The sequence below is a fragment of the Rattus rattus genome, chromosome 17 (assembly GCF_011064425.1).
Source record: "Rattus rattus isolate New Zealand chromosome 17, Rrattus_CSIRO_v1, whole genome shotgun sequence".
Classification (NCBI taxonomy): Eukaryota; Metazoa; Chordata; class Mammalia; order Rodentia; family Muridae; genus Rattus; species Rattus rattus.
This window is the reverse complement of record NC_046170.1, coordinates 11,059,197-11,086,674: the sequence shown is the minus strand read 5'-3', so window position 1 is coordinate 11,086,674 and position 27,478 is coordinate 11,059,197. Positions and strand designations below refer to the sequence as shown.

Sequence of the window (27,478 nt, the reverse complement as noted above, 5' to 3'; positions counted from 1 at the left end):
CTCTGCGATTGTCTTATTCTTCAGAATCTGGCATGGAGATATCAATTGTGTTATCACTGGCATAAGATAACGTATTGCATGGTTTGGGAAAATGGCCTTTTCATACTCCTTATATCATTTTAATAATTCACATATAATCATTAACATCCCATTCAGAAATGTATTGAATAATGGATAATTACCTTGCACAGTGCTGAGTTGTGTGACTATAGGCAGACACTATTTTACTTGGAGTCTCTCAGGTCATGCAATCGGATAAGTAAAACTACATAAAGGTTTGAAAAGCCTGAAAGAAAGTTAAAATTGGCATCTTCATTCATGTGTTTCTGGACAAATGGAGATAGGAAGGTGATTTTGTCTGTCTGTCTGTCTCTCTGTCTGTCTAGATGCCTGCCTATGGTGACTACTCCCGGAAAAGAGGCTTACATTGTGCATACCTCAGAGCTTGGAATATAAGACATTCAGGATGAAGGCAGCACTGGGTTTGGTTCCTGGTGTGACCGTTCTCTTTCCTTGTGAATGGTCATCTCTTTTCACTGTTGCCTAACATAAAGATATACACACAGAAGACAGAAAGGGACAGTTGGAGATAGGAATAAACAGAGAGATGGCAGGAGAGGCAGGGAAAGGACAGAGAAAGATAGGCTATACATTCTCTTATTACATGGATGCTCATCTCATGAAGGGAGTCCTACTTCCACCTAAATTTTGCTCAAATGAGGTCCAAGAGTTCAAATACTACCACATTGATTTTCAGGGGTGTGTTACAAACTTTCAACCTATATAATATTATCCTGATCCCAATTACCATGTTCTTTTCACATGTGAAATGCAATCATTCATTTTGAGCAGCTCCTAAATCTGACTTGTTTTAACACTAAGTAATATCTATCTATTTATTTTATTGAAAATAGGTTTTTATATAATATATTCTGATTATGGTTTCCCTCCTGTAACTCTACCCAGATCCTTCCTTCTTCCCCTCCTACCCAAATCCACACCCTTTCTTTTTCTCTCATTAAAATACAGACGGCAAAAGAGATAAAGTAAAATTAAGTAAAACGAAATAGGAGAAAACAAACAGAAGAAAATATGCCCAAGAAAAAGCTCAAGAAACACATATATACATGCTGTTAGGCATGAGGCTGACCTTAAGATTTGTTTGTGTACCCAAAGAGATTCTGTGAAGCAAACTAATATTTCTCTTGTGAGCAATTATCAGTTAGAGGTAGCTTTTGGCTTAAAGATTGGGGCTCATGTCTAGTTCGCCTCTCAGGGTTAGAACCTGATCTGGCTCAAACCTGATTAGGCCCTCTGCATTTTGCCACAGTTTCTGGTCACAGTCTTGTATGTACATAGGTCCTGTTGTGTTTAGAAGGTCTTGTTTCCTTTATGCCCTACTTCTTTCTGGCTCTTAAAATCTTTCTACCTTGTCTTCCTCAGGGTTCCCTGAACCCTAAGTGGTATTAGGGGATGGAGTTTCACTAATTTTAAAGTTCCACCTCCCATTGATATTTTATCTATATCGAACATGGAGGAGCCAAATAACAGTTCATCTTGAAGCCAAATCCCCTGCAGCTGTGACTTGTGGACCTAAATAGATCATGTGTTTTCATCATATAATGGTGTGACGAATAGAGTAGATATATAGTCTCATTCCAAAAGAAAGAAAGTATAAGGAAGAAATGAATGATGGGTCCCAAGCAAGTCTAAACTTAGGAAGAGAAACCTGTAGTTAAGAAGGCTTAATAAAAATTTATTTTCATGAGAAAACTCTGCTTTTATAATCCACTGCAATAAAGGCCCCTCCTGTGAGGTCTATTTATTGTCAGTTTCCTGGGCTGGTCTCCCAGAGCTGGCTAGTATTTGGGGCCTGAGATCTACATGTGTGGTTTTTGGTGGCAATACTTTTCCTGCCTGGCAATCATATGTCTTGGGGTTGCCTCATCCATCAGCTCCACATTGTGTGAATGGCTCCATGCATGTCCAGGACCAACCCAGGGTTTCCCAGTACATGCCATTCTGAATATCTCACATGTTAAGGCAATTCTGTTGTTCTTATTGCTTGCATCTCTTAAGCAAGGTGCTAGGAGCACATTGTAGAAGATTTAAAATTCATCTGCATTCTTTGAGTGAAAATTTTTTATTGTTTTGTTTGTTTAATTTTGTTTGGGGGTGCTATATTAAGGAGGTACTCTATAGAACAAAGAAAAGTAGAGTTGAAATAAAAATAGTACAATAAATAATTGGCAATTCTGATTAAGCCACCTATACAAGCTGAGGTGGTCACTGAAGGTAGATATTCCGACGTTGAAGAATATTTAAGAGTCTCAGGTATGCTTTTCCTTAGTTCTGTGCCTCAATTTTCAAAGACCACAGCTGTTTAGACACTCCATATATTTTTCTCTATTCAGTCAACAAATATATAAATAGCTGCTCTGGGTTAGGGAATATGTTAGACACTTCAGGAGATACAAAGCTCCATCAGACCAAAAGTTAGGCAGAACACAGCTGCACATAGAAGATCCAGATTTTGTTGTTGAGAGGAGGTAAATGAAAGCCTGTTGAAGATTGACAAGCATGTTCAGCCTTGTGCTTTGAACTTGTAGAATGTGGACAACTATGCCAACCACTTCTATTCCTTGTTGTCCTTGAGTGGATCATCCCATGAGGACCTCCCAGCTCTGGAGAGCTCTCCTTCCCACTTTAGAAGGAAATGCATGACTTTGAATCAGAGTACACATTGACTAGAAAATTGTCTCTGAAACCTTTCCATCAACCCTGTGGGGGTTATGTTATTTCTAGAGTGAGTGGATCTGACCTTCACAGCACAAGCATTTGGAGAGTCCCCCAGATTTTCCTTTGTTATCAAAGTACCAAACACATATGTGATTAGTCACACTACACTGGCAATTCTAAATTCTGTTTTTTCTATACAATTGTAATAGCTCATTTAAGTATTATTTTTATTCCTAGGCTATTGTCTTTACAGAGAAAAGTTTATCTTATGCAATTGTCTATCCCCAATATAAATTAGTGGGCCACTTTTCTAACTTCCACCACATCTACATTACTAATGATGCTTCTTTTCTTTACTTTTTTTCTTTTTTTACAGAAATTACTGTGCTTTGGCTTTGTGACCCTGTGAAGACATTCGTTTCTGTTATTTGTTGAATCACCAATCAGATGGGTGGAGCATGTTATAGGAATTGGCAGCAAGTATCCAATGGGTGAAGAAGGTAAGATGGACCAGTGGTGCTGAGGGATTCAGAAGCTACTATGTTTGTAGATATGGAAATTATGCCTCCCAGTTATAATCCTTGTATTTGGCTTGATCTATAATTTCACCAAATTCAAAGTAGCATCTTAGGAGGCAACACCTGACTTTAAGAAGACAACTATTCAATGTTGTCTTGATTGGCTTCTTTTTATTGTGTACCTGTTAGGTGCCACTCTGGGGAGGACAATCTTTTTTATTAAATCTTATATGGGAGCACAGAGAAAGATTAAAGATGGTAATTCTTTGATAAGGACATGCCTTGACAGGCTACAATGATCCCTACACTTCATTTTCTGTCTTTTCCTTGCTTTTGAAAGGAATTCTAAAACTAAAAGCAAGGTGACTTGCATTGTATAAGAAAAAGAAATTGCTAGGAGGCTTGAACTTTCATATCTCAAAAGCCAGGGAGATTCAATAATGAGCCAGGATGTCTGATTTTAATGCTAGGCTCTCTTCACTGACTGACTCTTCACTCATTGACTGACTTTAAGTTACTGAGTTCTTTTCTGTGACAATACAGCTGAGTTCCTGACAGTTCTTAAGAATTAGAAGTTTTCCAATCCATTTACCTCCATTTTATTGGCTCAATGGTAAATGACACCATTTCCATAGGTCATTAGCATCCCTAGTTAAAAATCTGAGTTTCAGAAATGGTCACTATGTAACCTGACTGGCCTGAAACTTACTATGTAGACTGGATTGTCCTTGAACTTATAAAGATCCACCAGCTGCTGTCTTCTGAGTGTTGGGATTGAAGGCATGCACCACAACACTTGGCTTCCAGATTTAAAAATGTTAACACTACTTCTTTTGAGATGTTTTGTTATTTTCTGGGATTCTGGATTTATCTAAATATCTGTGTCCATTGTGTATATGTACATAATTCCAGGTGGTACATTTGTGCAGGACAAATGCATGTCACATATTTTTCTTCTGAACCTTTACTGTGCTCTATATCTAAAAGCTGTGTGTTCAACTGTTCAAGGTTCAACTGTTCAAATTTGGTTCAAGGTCCAAATGCTTGTGCTGTGAACTGTTCAGGTTCAACTGTTTAGTCAGACTAGAAATATAATAGAAATTCCTTGTGTCTGTTAGTCCTTTATTCCTCGCAGTAACTGATTCTAGTGTATACATCCTGTTTTCAATTATTCTTCAATTACTTTTGGTTCATCTATTCCAACAGACAGTATCCAATCCAAGGCAAATATTGGTCTCCAAGTCTATTTTTTCTCTGCAGGTCCAAAAAGTTCCATCTTTCATATACACCTTGAGAAATATATCTAAGTCCATCTATCATGTTACTCTTCTGGTTCATCCCTTTTAAAGATAGAGATATGAATTAGTTATGAGTTTCTTAAGAGACTTTTAGAATCCTTTAATAAGAAATCTACCCTCTACTGACCAGACTTGCATCTCATCTGCTCTTTCTGAACACCCAACCTTTATTATATATTCCCCCATGAGCTACCCATTAGGATACAGGCTTGTTTTCCCCAAACAATAGCATCGATCTTCTTTTTATATCTTAACTTGAGCATGCTTATTACTAAAATGATTTGTTTGCTTGTTTGCTTTGGGCTTTTATGCCCCAAGATCAAGTCATGATTGTTTGCTAGACAATATTTCAGTGGCCAGGAATTACATCATCCACAGTAATTTTCGCATTAGGCCTAATTGTCAGTAGATTAACCAGTTTTCTTCTTATCACTGTGATCAAACAGCAACAACTCACAGGAAGAAAGATTCCTTCCTGCTCATGGTCTTCGGAAACTGAATTCACTGTAGTGGAAGGATAGGAGTGGAGCGGGTTCCAAGCAGCAGAGATAGATGGCGTAGCTCCTTACACTGTAGCCAGATAAGAAACAGCTCTGGATCAAACTAGAAACAGATATGACCTTCAAGGTCTACCGAAGCAACTCACTTCTGCCGGCTGAACCACAGGCTCTGAAAACACATCCACTTCTTAAAATAGCACCCTCTTCTGTACAAGTATTAAAACATAGATCCTGTGAGGAACATTCCATATTTGAAACACAGCAGTGTGCTTACTTGGCTACTTTTCCAGCTCCAGGTTTTTGGGGACACGATTCTTTTAGTTTCAAGCATTTCCATGCAATATTTACTTAGTAGACAAATAAACTACATAGAGGCCTTAGGTACATTTTTAACAGAAGACGGTAAAAAGAAACCTCAAGTGTACACACACACACACACACACACACACACACACACACACACACACACAGAGAGAGAGAGAGAGAGAGAGAGAGAGAGAGAGAGAGAAATGGAGACCTTATTAAGATCAGATAGCTGGCATTGTATTCATTGTATTCTTACACTGTGTCAGAAGAATAGAAGAATGCTGCCATTAAAGATATCACTGCCTTAGTCCTTGCCTTACACTGCAGCTACAATTATAATTCAAAATATTTAATAATAAAACGACCACATAGAAGATGAGTTTGTCCATGCTAATATGCTCCGGCTTCTGTTTTTTTAGTTTGTATCAGTAGAATGTCTATAACTGTGCTTTTTACCAGTCTCCTCTCCTGTCCTACCTCTGGATAAATCAGCTGAATTATGGGCAAAAACATTTCCTCCACCTAGGGCTGCTTCAGCACTCAGACACTATTGTTAAAAAGACAGTCATCTAGCCTCTGTGTGTATAATATTTAAGTCTTTGGAGATTTCCTGCATCTTTGAGTTTCATGTATTAATGAGAGTCTGTTTTGGGAGAGAATTTACATTTGAGAAGTCTTCACACTTTTCTCCCACGCTCTGGTTAACAGTCGCTAAGCAAACAAAAACACAAACAAAACAACAATGCATGAAGCAAATCTGCACCTCCCTGCACAGCACCAGCCTGATTGGGAACTTGCAAGCCCGGGATGGGCTGCTCCCTTGTTGGCATATTCAGCAGTACTCTGCTCTGACGCTTGGTTGGGCACATGACTTGAGTCTCTCCTGTGCCGGTGCCTGTGCCTGTGAATGCTAATCATCTGTTTCTGCCAAGGCTGCTGGGTTGGGTCTTTTCATTGCATCAGCCCTCTGAGTCAGCACTTCATAGTGTATACTAGTGACATTTCCTATTTTTTTCAGAGAGTGGGGGCAAGAAGAGTGAGGTATTAGTGAAGCAGAGTCAAAAGCTAAATAGAAAGCACTTCTAGGAAACCTGTTTTACCACCTAGGAATTAAAACCACCATTTTCTTTGGGAATTTTGCATGGCTTTTTTCCTAAGGCAAGGAAGCAAAATACTCTTATGCTTCCACTACCACTACCACCACCACCAACAACAACAACAACAAAACACAAACACACACACACACACACACACACACACAGAGAGAGAGAGAGAGAGAGAGAGAGAGAGAGAGAGAGAGAGAGAGAGAGAGAGAGCAAAACATGACACAGAATAGTAGACTCTTGGACTTTTCAGGACAGTGTTATGATTTTCAGAAAAGGGCTTTTCTATCTCAGGGGAGAAAACAGCTTGTTAGGAACACAGCAAGATAAACAAGGTTTAGTCATTTTCTTAACTTTGGTGGCTCAGATGAATCTAACCCTGTCCACTTCTTTTACATTGATTTGCAATATGTGGGGATTTTAGTTTCTTGATTGTGTCCCTGTGATTTGCCACAAACACGAGGAAGGATGGAAAAGACATGTGCCCTGTCTAATTGAAGCTGGCAGCCAAGTAGATCTGTATGATGCACTCAAGTTGGGGTGGAAAGGAGCTGGAGGAGAGAGTTTCAGCACAGGGTAAAGACAGGGCAGGGTCATAGGAACATCTCTTAGGCTAAACCATCAGGAAACCCCCTGGAGCTTTTGCTTCCCCCCCCCCCAGCCTATCGGTAACTTAGGTATGATTCTCAGTTCACCAGAGAAATTTCCCACATGCCTGTAGGATAGCTGTCAGCCCTGCAACCCTGCTGGGTATTAAATAGGGCACTGGGGCTTGCAAATGAATGTCTTAGAGAAGTGTCCTTTGCAGGAGAGGCCTACAAGAGCACTCACACCCTGCTGAGGAGCAATTGTCTGGGGCTGCAGGTCACAGGTCACCCCATTATTTCACATTTGCATAGAAGTCAATTCCAGAGAGCTGCTTGGAGGGCACCTCACCTGTGCTGCCAAATCCACCAGGCTCTGAATTGTCACTGACAGCTCTAAATGTTGGCAGCCTGCTGCTATGCCCTCTGTGCCTGCTGGGGCTGTCTGAGAATGCACATTTCCTATTTCAGAATGTAGGCCACCATGGAGAAGGAGGCCAAGTATCTGTCTGAAGCCAGTGTCACTGAAATCATAAACAGACATTCCATTCACTTGTTGACTATATAGTGCAACTTTTCAGTATGTATAATGTGACAGCTATTCCCTGATTCAAGAAAGGATTGCATGGTGCTCTTAAAGGACAAGCTTACACCAAAGTGCCAATGGGTTGACTTACTTTATTTAACTCACAACACAAAAAGAGCTATTTGTAATAATAACTGGCTGATGGTTATTGAACGTTGTTATGAGGCAGTTGTTATGATTTACAGTCAGTATCTTGTTTGATGTTGCTGGAAACTTCAGCTGTTGTGTTAGGTGCTGTGGTACCTGGTAGGATACTGAGGTTCCCAAATAGCTCCAGAACTTGCAGAAGACCACAGGGATGACAATGAATAGGTTGGTTCTCTGCCTTTGTGCATGTCAATGTGGGGTTACCTAGCCATCAGTTTGTCTCCTCTTAGTCTTTTGTATCTCTTAATCAACTTGTTTGGAAGAAAGCTGGAAGATATTTCTTGCAATAAGTTTAGTCTAGTCATGTTTCCAAAGTCCATAAGAACTTTCAAAGTTGCATAGTGGTTTCCAGCACCAATACCAACAGGGTTCTATTGTGCTGTTCTTCATCAAGAAACCTTCACAGATGAAACTTATTGTATATCTTGAGCTAGGTACTAAGATTGCTGGAAAAGCTTACATATAAATATGACAACGAAACTGAACTTGTACTTTTAACGAGCCCTCCTCTGCATTCTGTTGATGATATGAGGCTGGCAGGCACAACACAACCAAGACACAGTCACATCTCTTAATGTTACACACAGAAGGACTAACTATGGTAGACAAAATCAGAGAGAGAGACAATCACTGGGTTTAGATTTGAGCATGGGTAGGATTGACTTGGAGGAGACAAAGAATGTTCTGAGTTCAACCACCTTTGGTCAGGACAAAAATATATATTTTATATATAATATATTTGTGTGTATATATATATATTATACATTATATAAAATCCCTTCCATCCCTGAAGCCAACCACTACTTTTGGGTTGGTATATAACTACCCTCAGAATTTTGTTTTTTATCATTAATTAACTAATTCACTTACATCTCAATACCTGTCCCCTCTCCTCCCAGTCCCCTCCCACGGTTCCTCCTCTAACTGCCCCCCCTTCCTCCTTTGAGAAGGGAGAGACCCCTGGGTATTACTTCATCTTGGCACTACAGTATCTACAGGATTAGGTGCATCCACTCTCACTGAGTCCAGAAAAGGCAGCCCAGTTAGGGGAATGGGATCTACAGACAGGCAACAGAGTCAGTGATAGTCCCTGCTGCAGTTGTTCGGGGTCTGCATGAAGACCAAGCTGTACATCTGAGACATATGTATGAGAGGCCTAGGTCCAGTCCATGCTAGCTATTTGGTTGGTTATTTATAGAATTTCTAAACAGTTACAGGGCCATAAATTTAAATAGCCATTTATGTTCATTCATGGTGACATCCAACTGCATTCTTCTGCACACTGTTCTATATCATAGTAAAAATTAAATTTTCTTTCTTCTCTTACTTGTGCCTGTTGAGGCTAAAACACTTCCTTTTGTTTTTTAAAACATTTAAAACCTAAAGAAAAATTTAAAGCTAATACAAGAAATCCTCCTGAACCTTTCACCCAGAGTCTCTGACATTTAAAAGTAATTTGGTTTTATTCTATGTAATAGTTTTATGAATTATCACCCCAAATCAAGTTATATCTTGTATGCCACTAAATCATAGACTCAAGTAAGTTTCCTATTCCTATGCTTTATATAGAGAAATTATCCTGATGCACTGGCAACTAAAAACATATTTCTTGACCTGCTAGAAATAGCTGATCAACCCTGAGAATACAGATGTGCTGAAGAGACAATCTTTATATACCTTGACCTGTGGGGAAGAATTTGACCCTGGCTTATTTGCTCTTCAAGGGCAACTGTTTGGGGCAGGAAAGCACTCTCCCTGTACTGGTTTTTTGTGCTCAGTGGTCCAGGGAAGCAAAAGACAGATAAATTGAAATCCAATCTCTTCATTTCCGACAACTAGCCATTTAGATGGCATTATCTTGTCTGTTCTGCTTGTCAGAGCCAACATGGCATCTCAAAGGCTGGTGTAGAATTCCCTGGGAAAGACCGAAGCATCTCAGTGTTGCTCAAGTGATCTGTGTCCTTCCTCTATGCATTGCATAGCAAAGTGTAGTGTGCATGCATAATGAGAAGAACTCTGAATACTGGGGCAGGCAGGAAGTAAACTAAAGAGGCAATGTGATAGGGGTTGTGTAGCCCTGTGGTCTAGATATCAAAGTATTGTTCTAAGGTCCCCATTCAGGCTTTGTATTAGCAAACAAATCCCAATAGCCTCCAGGAGACACTCTTACATGATCATTACTAGGACATACTTCATATTTTTTTTACAAGCTTGTTTGTCTCAGGAGGTGGAAAGTGAGACAAAGAGAAATGTCTCAGTTGAAAAAGCAATTGAATCTGCACACAGTGGGGTGAGATATCAAGGAATAATTTCCTAGATACTCATTAATCATCTCCTTTATAGAATAGACACACATGTATTGCCTTCTTTCTGAAACTAAATTAACCTAAACACCTGCCAATAAGCTCATGACGCTTTCTGTTAGCAAGGAACTCATAAACCGAGGCAGGCATCTGGTGGCCCCCTTCTAAATCTTCCTATGTCCTTAGGGTAGATAGTATAGACATTTCATCTGTCCCTTGATCATTTCAGAAAGAAATCTAGCCTTTGCTCTAATGTTGTACCTAGTATCACATGGTTCCTAAGACACTAGATTACCTTTCCCTCTAGAGGGTATGAGGCCAGATTACCCTATGCCCTTTGAACAACTCAGAGCTCAAGGCAATGAGAGAAGAAAGGACAGAGAAAGAAAGGTAACAAGCCATATTAAATCTACCATCAGTTCTCTGTGTCTGTGGAGGATCCAGAAGGTTACATCAAGACACCTGGCAGATGCCTCCATTTGGAAGCTTTAGAGAAAATTTTAAGGGGCCAGTGAGTTCATCCCATTGAGAGGCTTTGAATTTTTGTAGCTGAGCACCATGCCAAATGCTATTAGGTTGTCATAGTAACAGTTCCTATACATTTTATTTCACAGAAAAGGCATTATAAAATATTGGTCACATACATGCGAAAAGGTAGTAAGTATGTGCCGCTCTGAATGAATCTCTGGCAGATTTTCCCAGTATCATAGTTTATCCATTGCAGATACCATGCTGGGTCTCTTGATGTCTCTATTTCCTAATTTATACTTAATAAATGAACTGAGTCATGTACCTAGGTAAGTAGATTGGTTTTCCTGCATTTACAGGACCCTGAGTTCAATCCCCAGTACTACTATTCCCCCAAAAGAAGATTCAAAAGATTGACATCCTTTGTCTTAAATCCTGTGCATTATTATTCTTGAGCAATAAAAAATAAAACTTGCAGCTTGTATGGTTTCAAAGCTTGAGGCTAGACTATTTCCCTGCCCAAGCTTCGCACTACAGCAGCAACCAGCCCTGTGCTTACACAGGGCTAGCTAGCATGACTGGTCCTCAGGGTGGTGAGGACATGCTTAAGGCCCTGTTTTTCTCTATGTACCATCTCCACCCAGTTGTAATGTGAGGTTCCTGGTGCATCTCTTGTCTATAGCTTTAGTTTAGATTACAAGAAAACTTTTCCAGATCATTACCTGGCATATTAGATTGACTAAGCCTAACATGTACTCTATGTCATCTCCAAAAGTCCCCACTACCATGGAACTTTCCACCCAGGGCACATGGTGGGTTGTCCCTGAACCTCTATGATGTTTTGAACCTGAATTTCCCCCACCCATGCCTTTCTCTGAACCCATTTGTCTAGATTTGAGGATAAAGTCCTCTCTTCTATGTATAGATTGTCGATCCTGTGTGAAAGCTGACCACTTTTTACCCCTGTTCACAGAGATCTTGGTGTTGCAGAATCTCACTGTAAATTCCATTACCCCTTTACTTTCATGGCACCCTTTCTCCACTAAAATAATGAAAGTATGCTTTACAACAATTTTGAAATGAAAATTATAATTTTCTACTTTAAAGTTAATTTATCTAGTTATTTCCTGTAACTTTAATTCTTTCAAAACCCATTTTAATGATGGTTCTTAAACACTTCAACCTCCCTACATCCACCAGATGTAGTAGGAAAGAAAGGATATTAGGGAAGTGTACATGTTTAAAAAGGATCTTCAGAGTAATTCCCTACTGTGTTGTCTGGAAATTGGCAGTTAGGTTCACAGATTAGCAGTTGCAGCTTGATCTATTCGCCAACTCTTCATGGGTACACCAGCAGTCCAGTTCAGTAGAGTTGGGATAGCAAACACAAATGAGGAGCAGCAGCTAGGCCTCAGTCTCCTCTGCTCTCAGCAGTGAGGATGCCAGGAGATGTTCTCAGCTGTGCCTTTCTCAGGGAACCAAATGTCAGTGAAGACATAAGACCCACAAGCCAGCTCTAGAAGCAAGCCTAGCTTAGCCCCCATCACTGTCCATTGTCTATTTATGCTCTCCAATCATCACGTGTCCTCTACGAGTCCTGTCTCAGCTGACAACACTGCCAACCAACTGGAGTCCATGGAAGTGGCAAAAAACTGCAGCAAATCACCAGACGTTTGTTTTGAAACTTTTTCCAACTACGCAATGTAAGGCAGACTAATACATGGGTGATGTTATCGAACAATCCTTCGTCAAGTGTTCTCTCATGTACTTTAGCAGAACATCCTTTCACCTGTGTCTGCTTCAACTAAACATTCCTTCATGTGTTCGCCTCAGCAAAACACCATCCAAATAACTTTCCAAAGAACCTTTAAGCTTCCACTTCAATTTCTTTTGCCCTTAGCTGCCGACTATAACTACTTTTGCTAAAGATACCACATACTTTGGCTGAAGAAGATAGAGAAATCAATATCAAACTAGCTTGGAAATTTTCTACCTGTTGCCTAATTTTCAGAGTTCCAGAAAGAGCTGTGCAGAGTGCTAGAGGAGATGAGACACAGCTGCTCGACCCAGTCCTGTACCCTAGAACAGGTGGGGTATATCATTTCCAAGGTCCTCCACACACTGAAAAGCAATTTAGTAGTTACCAAATAAGGAGAGGCATTATTTACTGAGGATATAGGCATAGGTAGGTTTCCCATGTGCCAGTCTATGGCCCTGGCTCAACAGCCGTCCATAATGGGAAACATTAGCTAGACATAGTGAGTTATCCAAAAACAAATAAATAAACCCCATGTTTATTTAGTTGTAAAATAATAAGCAATTAAAATTTAATTTTTTTCCCTCTGACTTTAAGAGAAATTATCACACATTTGTAGCTCTCTGCTATGAGACCTGGGTCTATGCTGACCACGCATAATGGAGAAGTCAGTGTTGCTCTTCCTGTGTTAATACATAGCCGTTTGTTTATCTTCAAGTCTGCAAGGTTTGGGAGAAGAAACTGGGTGTTTAATGGCATTTTGTCTATTGATGTATGGGGTACATGTACATGCCTGCTTGGTGAACAGTTTAAGCAGGAAAGAAATATGGTACATGACCACAGGACTTTCCACTGCTGTGGGTTTTGGCAAACTAGCCTTAAGGATAATGGTTTCAAACATATTTTCTTTAAAAGGGGCAGGTTTTGTTCTTCACAATAACTGCATAGCCCTTACAAGTTGGAATTACATTTCCTGTAAACTTTCCACTCTAGCTACTTGAATGGACACTATCCATTCAAATTCATCTCATTACATCGAAGAGCAACTTAAGCTGAGAGGGGATACACACAATCACACACACACACACACACACACATCCTCCTCACAAAATAACATTGCCATTTCTTACAATCCAGGGGGCAACTAATTGAAATTAAGGCAGATTTATTTTCCTTTAACTATTTTGTCAGTACCAAGATCTTTGAGAAGTTGAAGATACCAAAATGAGTAGGGTTTCTAATCAAAGTAGTAGATGTGTTCCTGCTGGAACAAATATCTCGAGATGAATCAATCAATGTATTTCAGTCCCTGGTTCCCTCCACTGCTTTATACCTGTTGCAAAGCAGAGCACCACAGTGAAGGTGCATTTTGTAACAAAGTTGATCACCTAATGGTGACTGGGAAGGAAAAGAGAGAAAGGAGTTGCTGTCCCCAAATGCTGTCTAAGGCATATCCAGGTAATCTAGTTTATTTAACACCATGAGTGCTTGCTATAGTGCTTCATTGGTAGTTTGCATGATATTTAGGATTGACCTCTATCACTATACCACCCAGTGTCTCCTTCACTACAGGATTTATGGCCTCTGCTTTTAGCGGAGAAGCTTCTTCAGCTTAACCACCTCAAGAATTGCTTCAATTGTAAGTTCCATCTCACTAAGGAAAATAGAGTTTCCATTTCTTCTAATGTGAGCTAACATTAGAAGACTGATAAATTAAGATTTGGCCACTGTATTTCTTTTTTTTTTTTTTCTTTTTTTCTGGAACTGGGGACCGAACCCAGGGCCTTGTGCTTGCTAGGCAAGTGCTCTACCACTGAGCTAAATCCCCAACCCCATGGCCACTGTATTTCTAATAGAGATGAATTTAATATCATCTATCCCAAGCCCAGAGGACCATGTAGGGTGATCAGAACAATTGTATGACTACATTGTACCCCACCTTCTGGTTAAGAATCCCTCTGCTTGTTATTTTCCCTCCCAGGTAAATTCTTCCTACCAAGAACAACCCTAGGAAAAACCATGATGTTAACTTTGTCTCAAGCCAATCTGTGACAGACTCTGTTGAGTATTGGAACAACTTCTGTGTCACATCCTCCAACACTATTTTCGTCGAAAATATCTCAGATAATTAGCACAGTGCTAAGAACAAAAACACAGCCATGCTCAGCACCTGGTCACATAGAATTTAATTGGTTCCTACTCTGGACAAAGAGTTTAATCCTGCTTCTGTACTTTATCCAAGCTTTTTGCCTGTCTTGTTCTTCGAAGGAAGGTTAATAGAAACATCCTATAACCTGGGTTCTGCTTAATGAATCATAGGATAAATGGTGCTTCCAAGAGAACAGTAGTGGTATTGGAATGACCTTGCTTTAGATTTACTCTATTTAGCCCAATATAACTCTGCAAGATGGAGTCTGGGTTAAGGGGGACATGGACTGGAGAAGAACGGAGTATGTGATGGTTACTTAGAAGATGTAGAGATGTGCGACTGGCATGTCAATGGGAACCACTGCCAAGGTCAGACATATGATGGAGCAAAAGCAGATTTTCATTTAATTTCCAGAAATATGGAATAAGGATCAAGAATAGGTGAAATGGAAGTTTCCTTGCCACCTATAGGCTTTGTAGGTATCAATTGGAAGAATTGCATTCCTATGTTTACAATGCCAAACCACCTAATGGCATGAATCAGAATGAAACCAGATGCTCACTGTGCTGCCTCCTTCTCCATTTCGACAACTACTCTTTTCCCCATCCCTTAACCTTAGGACCCATTGCTGTTGCATGGTGTAGTCACTTCCAGACTCAGGGACTCTGCTAGTCATCAGCCTTGAAAGTCTCTTTGCATTCTTGAAACGCTCTAATTGTTTCAGAATTAGCTTAAATGCCCTTCCATGAAGGGCCTTCCCCGAGTCCATGTCCAAGCCTCTACTTATTGTTGCCAGTTTTCCGTATTTCATCATTCCATCTAATCAACCGAACACTATCATCACTGACGATTTCATGACTGTTTCCTTTCTCTGTTAATTTTTGAGTTGTCCAAGTCACCTCTGCCATTAGCAGACCTCAAAGTTCCAGAAATCTGTCTGTGTCTATGTTCTGAGGGCCAAGAACAATGTGATTCATACCAGTTAGCTTTCTAAATAATTCTGGAGTGAATAAAAGAACAAATATACAGTTTCAAATGTGTCCTGTATGAGCCCATAGGAATGGGATGGTTATGTTGATTCATTAAACAAGAAACCTACAGCTTGGATTCTTGTCCATTTCTTGAGTGAGCAAAATTTTTGGACATCTCTGAGTTCTGCTGGCTGATCAGGCAGATGTGAGGGGTATCGAGTCCTGAAACATGTTACTCCCTAAATGCCAATGCATTTCCCTATGTGTGCTTCTGTGTATTAACACTTTCCTTTTGGGCTTTCCTGAACTATCTCCCTACAGGAAAGATTACATCTGTAATCCTGTGGGAAATTAGGGCTGACATGTAGTGTGGTACCCAAAGTGGTTTCACTTGAGCAAAAAGAGACTAATAGCCATGCATTTAAATGCTTGAATAGGTATCAATCAGAAGAATGTTTCTATAATCCATGTTTATAAAGCCTGTTAGCATGAATTTTTGAAATAGCACTCACACCACTTTATTCTTGACAAATGGTGTTTGTAGCCATTGAGATATTTTATTTCAATTATGTGCCAGAGTTACAGGGAGAATTCTAACAATAGCCAGGCATAAGCCATTTTTATTGTGTTCCTATCACTATTCTGGTTGTTAAACTCAACTGGACAGTTCATTAAGATGAAAAATTAACAACACATGTTAGGGGAAAATAATCACGGAACATGACAGCTTGTGGAGGCTTGCCCATTCAGGAATGCAGACAGATGACAAACATGCTGGTTTTCAGAAGAAATGGCATGGGCCTATTACTCCTTACTTACACATTTCCGAGCTCCTGTTTAAGGCTATGAGAAAAAAAAATATGTATCCACTGCCAACCAAAAATATGCCATCTAGTTCGGAGGCTTCTACTGTCGATTTGGCCACTCCAGAAAAGTATATGGTTCTTCAAAGATTTTTACTTTTATTTATGCCTTTCATGCGCAGGTGTCTACAGAGGCCAGAAGAGGGGTTCAGACCTCCTACAGATAGCACTTTAGGCTGCTATGATCCATCTACCAAGAGTGTTGAGATCTAAACTTGGGTCTTTTGAAATAGGGATTTCTCTTCACCAGTGAGCACTTTTTGAAATCCCCATGCATAGAAGGGCTGTATTTAAGAATAATTCACTATGGACTTTAGAGAAGATTTTAGCCATCGAGGAATAGAGGGATACTGACTAGCAACCTATTTTCTAGAAACCTTAACTGCTAATGGCTATGAGGCATTGCTTTTGAGGGACAGTGACACATTGTAGGATTAGGTAGAGAGTGACTCAAGCACTGTTTTATGACAACTAGTCAAGACATTATTTTCAAAGGGCAAATTTTGTGACATTTGAATATTATCTTAATCTGTGATGTTAAAGTGTGTTGTGTACCATACATATAACTAACTTACTGTAAATTTTGTTACCTATTCAGAGAGTTGGGCTATGTTGATACAGCCTGAAAGATACAGCAGGTGGACTGTGGATTTTGAGTCCTTCATGTAGCAAAATAGGAAAACCTACATTCATCCTGCAGATGGGAACTAGGACCTTATCTCTGGCCTCCATTGCTACAATGTGCAAATTCTTCTTATTCAATTCTACTGGTTCTGAGAAACTACAGACCCTGGAATGTAGAAATAGCTTGGAGAGGAGCAATGACCACTTGGATTTGTCTCTGCAGAATGTTTTAAGCTTCGGGATAGCTCATTTCTCTCATCTTTACTTATAGGAACCCTGTGAGACTTGAATTTGTTCCCACAGAGGTGAAGTATTACCTAGTTGCAAAGACAGGAAGAGAAAGAAGCCATACTTGTTTCTTTTTTAGTCTGTGTAGAGGATACTGGATTGTCTTTCCCTGGCATTCAAGTGTCTCCTGGCACTTCCACCTCTATTTTCAGGACCATTTCTCTGTAAACTTTTCTATGCATCTAATTTCCTTGATGCAACGGAAATTTGTAAGTGAAACCCTAGAGAGGTGGGGCCCATGGACATTTAGAAACAAGGGTTAGAATGAGATGTCCTGTCTGTTAACTATCGATGGGAATGTTGTGTAAGTGTTGCTTATTTTCTCCATTGTAGAAGAGAAGGTATGTGTTTCCTTTGTAAGGAGCATGTCTAGATGAAAGCCACTTTAGTCATTATCTCCCCTGCATTCATGAAAGAGCTTTGATGTCATTCTCAGTTACCTAACTTCAATAAAGCATCAGATTCTCATCCTGTTCAACAGGATGAGAATATGATTCAGGATTTGTAAACAATGCTGTGTTTCTCTTTCTTTCAGGATTGGGGGAGGGTTTTTATTTCCCTTGCAGACAGAGGAACCTCAGCTTCAGCAGGTTTCAGCTGAGAAGTCAGGATGCATTAACCTAAGCAGTAAGATCTGAACAAAAGCTCTGTTTGTGATCTTCCAGAGCTCAGTTGATGCAATCCCTGCTGGTTGGCTACATTCAAAAAGCAGAAATATAATTAGATTTTTCCAGAATGAAAGGGAACTGGGACTTAGCAAATGGAAATTTTAAGGAGTAAATGGTCTATTTTCCCATTTCTCTGCAATTTGGTTAGCTTTTAAGGAACTACAGGAAATATCTATCTACCTACAAATCCATTGTTTCTCTATCATTATTTAAAGGATTTGTACTTCCTGAAATAAGTCTTGATAATTTTGGACCATTTTTCCCCATTGATAGGCTCAGACATGGAGTAATGGCACCTGCATTCCAAACTTCAGCCTAACAGGCTATGGTTGTATAATAATCAATGCATAAGTCATTGAAATTTTGTAATTTTCAGAGGAAGCGTATCTCTGATATACCTATACCAATGCTTGCCAATGGGAAGCTTCCCTGAACTAGAGAGAGGTGATGCTATTTATGGCAAGATTTAGGTTTGGTACTGTATGGCATCCAGGTATTTTCATCTACAGGATTTTATAGGCAAAGAAGGTTGAAATAACTTATGGAATCTAGGTCACATCTAGTTTTGAAGCCTTTGTAGGAGCTCAGTTCATGTATCTAGAGACAGCCAGGTTTCTTCATGGATCTCTGTGGGTCTAATTGTTTAATGCCATGGACAAATGTTTCTCTCTGCAGAAGGACAACATCTGAAAATGTTCTACAGATTTCAGAAGCAGCATGGTTTGGCGTTGGTAGTGAGTCTTGATAATAGCCAGTAGATAGTCCTGCAATTTTACACAGGCTTTTTACTTTGTGACTTTGAATGGTACCATAGCTCTCTGCAGGGGCACACTTTTTGCATAAAGAGAAAGGAGTGGAAAGCAGTGATGGCCTTGACAAATTGGCAGGCTAAGGACAGATTTGTTTTTGCACCCATTGAAGACATTTGTGGGCCTGTGTATTGGAGGCGTTCCATGGAGATCTCTGGCACTGTCAAGTGTGAGGGTTCAGGAGAAAGGGAGAGAACTTGAGCAGGGAGGGAGATCACCTCTGCTGCCTCCACTCTCCACCTCAATCTCTGTCACTGCAGCTTCAGTTGCTCCAAGACCTGGGCTGGGCTGAGCCAGCAGGAGGCTGGCTAGCCTGTGAGAAGTGCAGGGGAACTTCTGGCAGCAATTCTAGGAAAGCAGATTTCTTTCCTAAGCCCTAGTGTTATGGTTCTTAGGACAGAGGCTCCCAGACAATGGAGTAGTTCTTGCATACCTTTAATCCTTTTGGATAGGATTCTTATATATAGTTTTGGGATGGGTCAGGATCTGACAGCAAGTACTTCCTATTGGCTTTGCCTGAGAGCTTGGGATCACCTCATCTACATGTGGGAGGGGTTGGTCAGGATCTCACAGTAGGTACTTCCTATTGGCTTGGTCTGAGTTCTTGGAAATACCTTACCTACATGCAGGAGAACATGATCCTGCTCCTACATGACTGATGGCAACAAGCCTTTGTACTGGAGGCTGTCAGGGTGGCTATGTGAGGGGGCGTGGCCTCCTGAAAGTTAAGGAAAATGCCTATCATCCCTTAGGGTCACCAGGGTTTTGACCTTATCCTTATTTTGACCTTTCACAGCCTATTGTCCTACAGACACTAAATATTACCTTCTTTCCCAAACGTGAACAGTCTTTAGCAAAAGAGTGGGAGCTCTGGAGACATGCTATCTTCACCATATCCATTAAATTGTGCCTTCATCCAAGTAATTTCACCCTGTGGAATTTCTATTGTCTTGTCTTTTAAAAGGTTGTCTTTGCTTGCATCTGATGTTGTATGGAAATACCACATTTCAGGGCTCAATACATCACAAACTTCATCTTACTGTTTGAAACATAAGGATTCAAATGGGTCCTTAGGACTACAGTCAAGTTGCAGGCAGGCCTAGAGGTCTTTGTTCAACCTGAAGACCCTAGAGAAGAAGTCATCATTTTGGTCTTGTCTATTGACATCTCAGATATCTCCTTCCTCTTCTGCATCATTGTCTCTTCTTCTTCTACCTTCAGAGAACATCGCATCAACCTCCCTTTTCTTAGCATTTTTTTTTTTATTTCATTGTGCCTGGGACCCTCTTAAAAGGATCTTATTGATTACATGGAATGCAAGAAGTCAATCCTGTTTAATGTCCTCTCAAGATCCCATTTCAAGATCTTTTAATTTTATTTATTTATTTATTTATTTATTTATTTATTCAGAGGCAAGATTTCACAGTGTAACTCGGGCTGGCCTCAAACTCACTGTCTTTCAAATTCAGCCCCCAAATGCTGAGATTTTTGGAATGAACTCCCATCAAGACCCTTAATTCAACTCTATTGGTAAGATCTCCTTTGCCATGTAACATCTTATAGTTTAAAATTCTTGGAATTTGTTTTGAGCCATCTTACATACTTCAGGTAGTCAGAAAAATCTCTACAGCTTTGTGCTCTCATAGCACTTTTCCTTGTTCAGTAGGCTGAAGGTCATTTTAATCCTAAAGAGAAGAAGTTGGTTTGCAGAGTGAACATTGTCTGGATAACCTCCTCTAGCAGATTATTTTGGCTAAGTGTGTTTTGAGCTCTGGTTTTTATTAGTAAACTCTGAGAAGTCAGTAGGGGACTATGAGGTTTTGTGTTCTACTGAAAAAAATCTATAAGCTATAAGTGGTTTCAAGAGGATCAATGGATGTTGGTGTTATGGTGAGTTAACTGGCTTTCTATTAAAAAATAATCACAGTAGCACAGCAGGAAAAATACTATCATTCTTTGCACCCATTGGGAGAGTTATTAATTTAGTGTCCTCATCACGGATGTTTCCTTTTCCAGGATAAGTAATAAGTAATGAGTGTAAGATAGGCTCGCTTTGGAACTTTTTTTTTTTAATTTTGGATAGAATTGTTCAGTAGTAAATGGTTGGGTCTCTAGTACAGTTGAAGATACGAATTCAGGCTTCCAAGGTCAGGAATAAAGTTGAAATTTTCTATTAGAAAAAAATTACAGGGCTAGAGAAATGGCTCAGCGGTTAAGAGCACTGACTGCTCTTCCAGAGGTTCTGAGTTCAGTTCCTAGCAACTACATGATGGCTCACAACCATCTGTAATGGGGATCTGATGCCCTCTTCTGGTGTGTCTGAAGACAGGGACAGTGCACTCACATAAAATAAATAAGTAAATCTTAAAAACAAATTGCAAATGATAAATATACAACAGTTCTTAAAAAATTATATTCTCTGGAATCAATGATTGAATAGTGAAAATATGAAAAGAGTGAGAAGTAAACTGAGATTTCATACATTCCTTATACTTAGTTCCTATGCTGTTAGCTATTGTAGGGAAGAGGAATGGAAAGAGATATTGAATCATTTGCTTAGTATTTTGAGGCTTGTGACAAAGGAAAGAGCTTGACCTGATATTTCACACCAAAACAAAGCTTTTTGGATCTTCAGTAGGGGATCTAGTTTCAGCAAGTTGTTATGCTTCTCCTTCATGGTATGACACACATGGAGGACCCCAGGGTGAGGCTTAGCTGGCCCCTTGATCTCTCTACTTTCTCCCTAAATGACAGATGCCAGAAGCCATGGTGTATTATGCTTCAGTGTTTTCTTTTTCAAGGTATCTTCATCTGCCCTGAAATCTTAGTTCTGCTGTTTGTCTTACTATCTTAAACTTCTTTCACCTTAGTTGATTTAGGCAGAGTTAAGTGACTGCTTAGTTGAAAAAAGATTGTGACTTAGCATGTGAATGACCCCCTTTATGTTCAAAGTTCATTTCCCCATGAAGAGTGGAAACAGTTCTTTTGTAACTTGTCTTGGAATTTAACACTTTTGTTTTTCAACCTTGGAAGAATGTAGATGAAGCTTCTGAAGTAATCAGAAGACCTTACTCTGCAGAACCTCTTTACCTGAGAATATGCCTCTTTACATGAGTTATGTTGTGTGTGAACAAAGATGTGTTATTCCAAAGAGATGGGCCGGCATTGTTTCTTGACCTGATTTTATCTCCATAAGTCCATTTGAACACAATGATTTCTGTTATTTGCACAAAACTAATTTCTTTCACCAAAAAGAACAATCTATGTGGAAGAGAATATTCAAAGTTTTTCCTCCTACATACAGTTGTACTTCAAATCTAGTCTCCTAATTTCTTAGCAGTCCAAAACCAACCCTGTCTATCAAACTACACAACACACTTCTGACCTAGTAAAAAGCCACAGGGTAAATCAAGAGATTCTGAGGGCAGAGGACAAGTGAAAATAACAAGCTATTAAAGATACTGTACAGATTAGGCCATCTGCCAAGTTCTGTCCACTAAAAATAAAACCGTTAGGATAAGTTGATCAGGACCACAGTTGTATGACTTTCAGTGAGTTATATAAACTTTTAAATGTTCAATTTCTTCATTTGTAGGATGTGTGTGACATGGGTGAAAACCTATAAAACTGGGTACATATTAATGAGAGGAGCATGTACAGCACTCTGCACAGTATGGAGCATCAATTGCAGTTCACTGTCGGGACCAGCTTTGTCCTTCTGCACATTAGGGAGACTTAAAAGTTGTCTTTTTAGAGGGAGGGGCTTTTTCATTTTATAAGAAAGGCTTTCCAGCATCAGTTTTATTCATCATCATCATCATCATCATTATCATTTTTACTAAGTTATATATTTACTTTACATCTTGATCATAGCTTCCCCTCCATCTTCTCTTCTCAGTCCTTCCCTCTCCAGTTCCCTCCATCCTCCATCCACTGCTCTTTCCCTTCTTCTTAGGAAAGGATATCCTCTTCTTGGATATCACGCAGCCTTCGAATATCAAGTTGAAGTAAAACTAGGTGTACCTTTCACTATTGAGGCTAGACAAGGCAGCCCAATTAAGGAAAAGGGATCCAAAGGCAGACAATGTAATGAGAGATAACTGCTGCCCCACTTTAGGAGTACTATATGACTCAGCTACACAAATGCTAAATACGTGCAGAGGGCCTAGGTCTGTCCCATGTATGCTCTCTGGTTTGCACTTTAGTGTCTATGAGCTCCTATGTGCACAGGTTAGTTGATTCTGTAATGTCCTTGACCCCTCTGGCTTTTTAGATCCTCCTTCATGCCCCCTCTCCTCCACAGAATTCCCAAGTTCCACCTAATGTTTAGCTGTGGGTTTCTGTATCAGCTTCCATCAGTTGCTGTGTGAATCCTCTCCGATGGCATTTATGCTAGGTTCCTGTCTGCAGCTATAGCAGAATATCATTAATAGTGTTAGGGATGGGCTCTCTCTCGTGGCATGGGTCTCAAGCTACACCAGTCATTAATTGGCTCATCTCTCAATTTCTCTTCTATTGCTTACCCCTGCATATCTTGTAGGAAGGAAAAATTGTGGGCTTAAGATTTTGTGGCTGGGTTGGTTTCCCAATGTTTCCTTATTAAGAATCTTGCCCAGTTGCAGGAGATGTCTAGTTTAGGCTGATTTTTTTTCTTCTTCTTCTTCTTTTTTTTTTTTTTTACTTTTAAAGGCATTTAATTAAAAACCTGGAAGGTTCCATGATGAAAAGAGTACAGTGATCTTTACTGAAACTATAATCCTTCCATAGGCCCTTTCAGTTTTTTTTTTATTCTATATAGGTGTTCCCCTCCCCATCCTGACCCCATTACTGCCCGCCCCCCAACAATCACGTTCACTGGGGGTTCAATCTTAGCAGGACCGAGGGCTTCTCCTTCCACTGGTGCTCTTACTAGGCTATTCATTGCTACCTATGAGGTTGGAGCCCAGGGTCAGTCCATGTATAGTCTTTGGGTAGTGGCTTAGTCCCTGGAAGCTCTGGTTGCTTGGCATTGTTGTTCATATGGGGTCTCGAGCCCCTTCAAGCTCTTCCAGTCCTTTCTCTGATTTCTTCAACGGGGGGTCCCGTTCTCAGTTCAGTGGTTTAAATAACAACTATCCACTAACTAGAATCTGAGCACTCAAGATCATATCTGGCTTATTCTTTACCCCACTGATGAAATGGAGAGAAAAATAATCTTCACCTTTGACAGTCTGTGGATATATACAATGATCAATTTTTCCTAAAAGTTCTTTCTCAACCATCAAGTACTCTATTGTGTACATGAGATATTGTCCTGATTGCTATACCAAATCTACTCCATAAACAGTGAGGTTACTATTGGCATTCATAAAGCATTTGTTTCTTGTTAAACCTGTATGTATAAACCATCAACAGATGGGCTGCTAATGCCACTCTCAATCAATACCTGCTTGTAAAGATCCACTTCTTAGCAGTGGCCTCCCAGTGGTCACTGTGAATGCTAGCAGGTCATGGGTCACAACAGTTAGCTGTGACATACTGTGGTTCCACCGTGTTGTTTGGATTTCAACTATGTACTTAGTGACTTAGCCTACTTGGCAGCTATCTTCTAAGTTCCACTTCCTCTTCCCAAATGCAAAGGTGGCAATAGGAGCCTCACTGGGGCTCTGAGTAAACAACATAGTAACTACCAAGCCCAGGCTCATTTTCTAGTGCAAAGGCCTAGAAAAATCTTATAACCGCCACTGTGTGTGTGTGTGTGTGTGTGTGTGTGTGTGAGAGAGAGAGAGAGAGAGAGAGAGAGAGAGAGAGAGAGAGAGAGAGAGAGAGAATCTTCAGTTTGTCAGACCACTCAGTAAAATATTGATTATGGTGATTTTCCTCCTCTTTAGTTGGTTTCCCAGGAGCCCAAGGTCACAGCCATCCAAGTTTTGATTCTGCACTTCCAGTCCTTCCTTCACTGGCTTTGTTGAATGTCAGGTTATATCAGTCAGTTCCAGCATAGTGAGGATTCTGCAGATTCCAATGACTATTCTTGATCAATTAACAAATGGAGAAGAATGAGGATGGAAGGCAGAACAGGTGACCTATGAAAGTCACAATGCACAGTCATTCACTATAAATGGCAAAGGATGTACATGAACTCTATTCCTCTGACCAGTCAGCATCCTGTAGTCCAACTAAAGTCAAATCCATGTTACTGGGATAAAAACTAATGGAAATACTACATCATTAAATTTGAATCTTAATGGTGGTAATTATAAAGGATAGTTATTGAGCATTTATTATATATATAATACAAAAATACTTAGCATGTTACAAAATTACCTTGACTCTGATATCAACACTCAGTAACTGCTGTTTTCACATAGGAATTCCTGATAAGGAATAACAAAGGTAGGCTCCTGGCCAGCCTATAAGGAACTACTGACTAATCGGCAGGATAATTGGGAAATGAGGGACATCTGAGAACTAGGCTCTTCTTCAGTCTATCAGTTTGCAATATGCCCTTTCCTATTTGTGTTAGGGTCTTTGTGGTTGCCATGGTAACAAAGTACAGCATAGTCATGGCTTAAATGACAGAAATTTATTTGTCTCTCTGTTCTGCTGGAAGTGTCAGGTCAAAGTATAGACAGAATTGGTTTCTTCTGTGGCTTTGAGGAAGAGTGGGTTCATCCTTTCCCCTTCACTTCGAGAATCTTTTCCCTTGCCTGTTTTTGTAGCCATGAATCCCCTGTTGTCAGTTCCTTTGTTCCTATCACCATCAGTCATTTTAGGTTCTCTTCCTCATAAATTTGATGGTTTGTCTTAACTTGACCATTTACCAAGATCCTGTGTTCAAATGAGGCCCTGGTCATGAATATTAGGCGTTTGGTCATTAACATCTTTGAGGCCTGCAATTTTGATTTTATGAAATCATTTAACCTTATTTCTAGATACTCCTTTCATGAGTAAATACAGATTGATGTTTTCTTTTTCTTGCATGTGTGTGCATCAAACACCTACCAAAGTGTACTTACACACTCAATACTATGCTGCTTATAGAGATACAGTGATAAACCCACTACGTCTAATCTTCACCTTTGTGAAGACTCTCATGTTGATAACAGTACCCAACTTTTCATCATTAACTTGAATTGCCTTATCTAAGGAGAAGAGAGAGTTCAGCTTCATTTTTCTGAATAAACCTTGAGAGAATGACCAGAAGCCCAATATGAGTATTTGATGGCTTTTATTTGCATGTTCATAGCTGATTCCCTTGTGACTTTGCAGAGGTCATGGCACTGTATATGTGGCTTTTGTAGTTTATTGACCTGTCCTTACAGGCCTCTTGGACCACGCCTCGAAAGCAGGATGAGTGTATCAGTTATTAGATGGAAGAGTGATTAGCCTGTGCTCTGCTTAATTAAGCCTTACTTAATGGGCAAACGTTTCTTTTAACAGGCTCGCTGTCACTTCATCAGTTATTTAAGGCAGTTCATTTCACAGCAGGGGGGGGGTAAAGAAAGAGAGAAGGGGAAAAAAATCCCCATTTGCTCAAACTCAATTGGTTTGAGAAAAAGCGTGGCTGTCTGGAAGGTGCCTAATTGCTGCTGTGATCATCTGCTTACTCCCTATTTAGTCCCAGCATTCTTATTGAAACGCTAATCAGGCTTAGGTCTCACCTCTTGATGAATGATTTTGTAAAAACTTGATATTCGTCATCTTAGCTAGGAATGTCTGCATGCAAGTCTAATGCCGCTGGAGCTGAATGGGAGGATAACTAATGCCCTTAATTTTGCAAAGAGGCCCATGATTTGATACATACAGTACAGATCAGGGGAAATCAGAATGGAATTAATTTCCTCCTTTGCATAGGCGTCACCTCTGTTATATCAAGAGCTATTTTTCTCTGGGTGTTTTTGCTGGAGATTTAGAGAAAGAACGCTTGGCATATGTGTGTGGGCTTATTTCTGTCACTGGAGTCAAATTCAGGTTATGCCCTTTTATCTGGTGTCAGAAGTTGGAGAACTCGAAGTTTTCTAATTCTGTGTGTCAAGGAAGGAATGACAATTGCTTTCTCACAAGACTTGCAGGGATTAAATACCGTTCATGCTTCTAGCTCTGGTCTAACATAGTTGATGTACAATACAAAGATCACTCATTCACTCTTCCAGTCTGTTCTCTGTCTGCTTCTGCACTGGCTCTCAAAAGGCAGACACATGTATTTTGCGAGCTTGAAATGGTAGCAGATATATTTTTTGACACATGATGTTTTGCTCTTCTATTGTCTAATTTAATGATTCAAATGGAATTTTAATAAATGAAATAGGGCATTCAATTATTTTGACCCAGGGACACAAACACAGTGGATATTTTTTTTTCTGCATGCTTACCCAACTTACTTCCATATTTACAAGCTTCAGCATAGTTATATTGTTCTCTTATATTAACCAAACACATGGTTATTACTTCTTTTATCACTTTTTATTCTTGTACGTTCTTCACTGACTGTCCACATATATTGTCTTACCCTTTCCCTGTTCCCTGAATAGGAAGTATGTAAGATTCATGGCCCTGAATGGCCATCTATACACAGGGTCTATTTTCAATATTTAATGCAGTTCTCTCTGCCTGGATTACTATTCCTTGCAGCACTTGGTTCCTTCATATAGTTCAAAACGTACTTCAAACATCCTTGTTTGCCCACTAAGCTTTCCCTGATTAACTGTCGGTTAGCAGCTTGTTTTGGGTGACTCCTCTCTGAACCCTGCATCAGCCTTCATCAAAGCACATTTCACATTGTATTTGCACTTATCTAAGTTCTGTGCTCTATCCCA

General features: G+C 39.9%; 1 protein-coding gene across 2 annotated transcripts in view; it reads left to right on the top strand.

The window, feature by feature from the left end:
• Nucleotides 1–27,478, top strand: part of Cdh11 (cadherin 11) — a 154,691-nt gene that overhangs the window by 62,505 nt on the left and 64,708 nt on the right. For both annotated transcript variants that reach the window (XM_032887461.1, XM_032887462.1), the window contains exon 2: nucleotides 3,116–3,239. The gene's annotated coding sequence lies outside the window, so the exon portion shown is untranslated. The remainder of the gene's footprint in view (nucleotides 1–3,115; nucleotides 3,240–27,478) is intronic.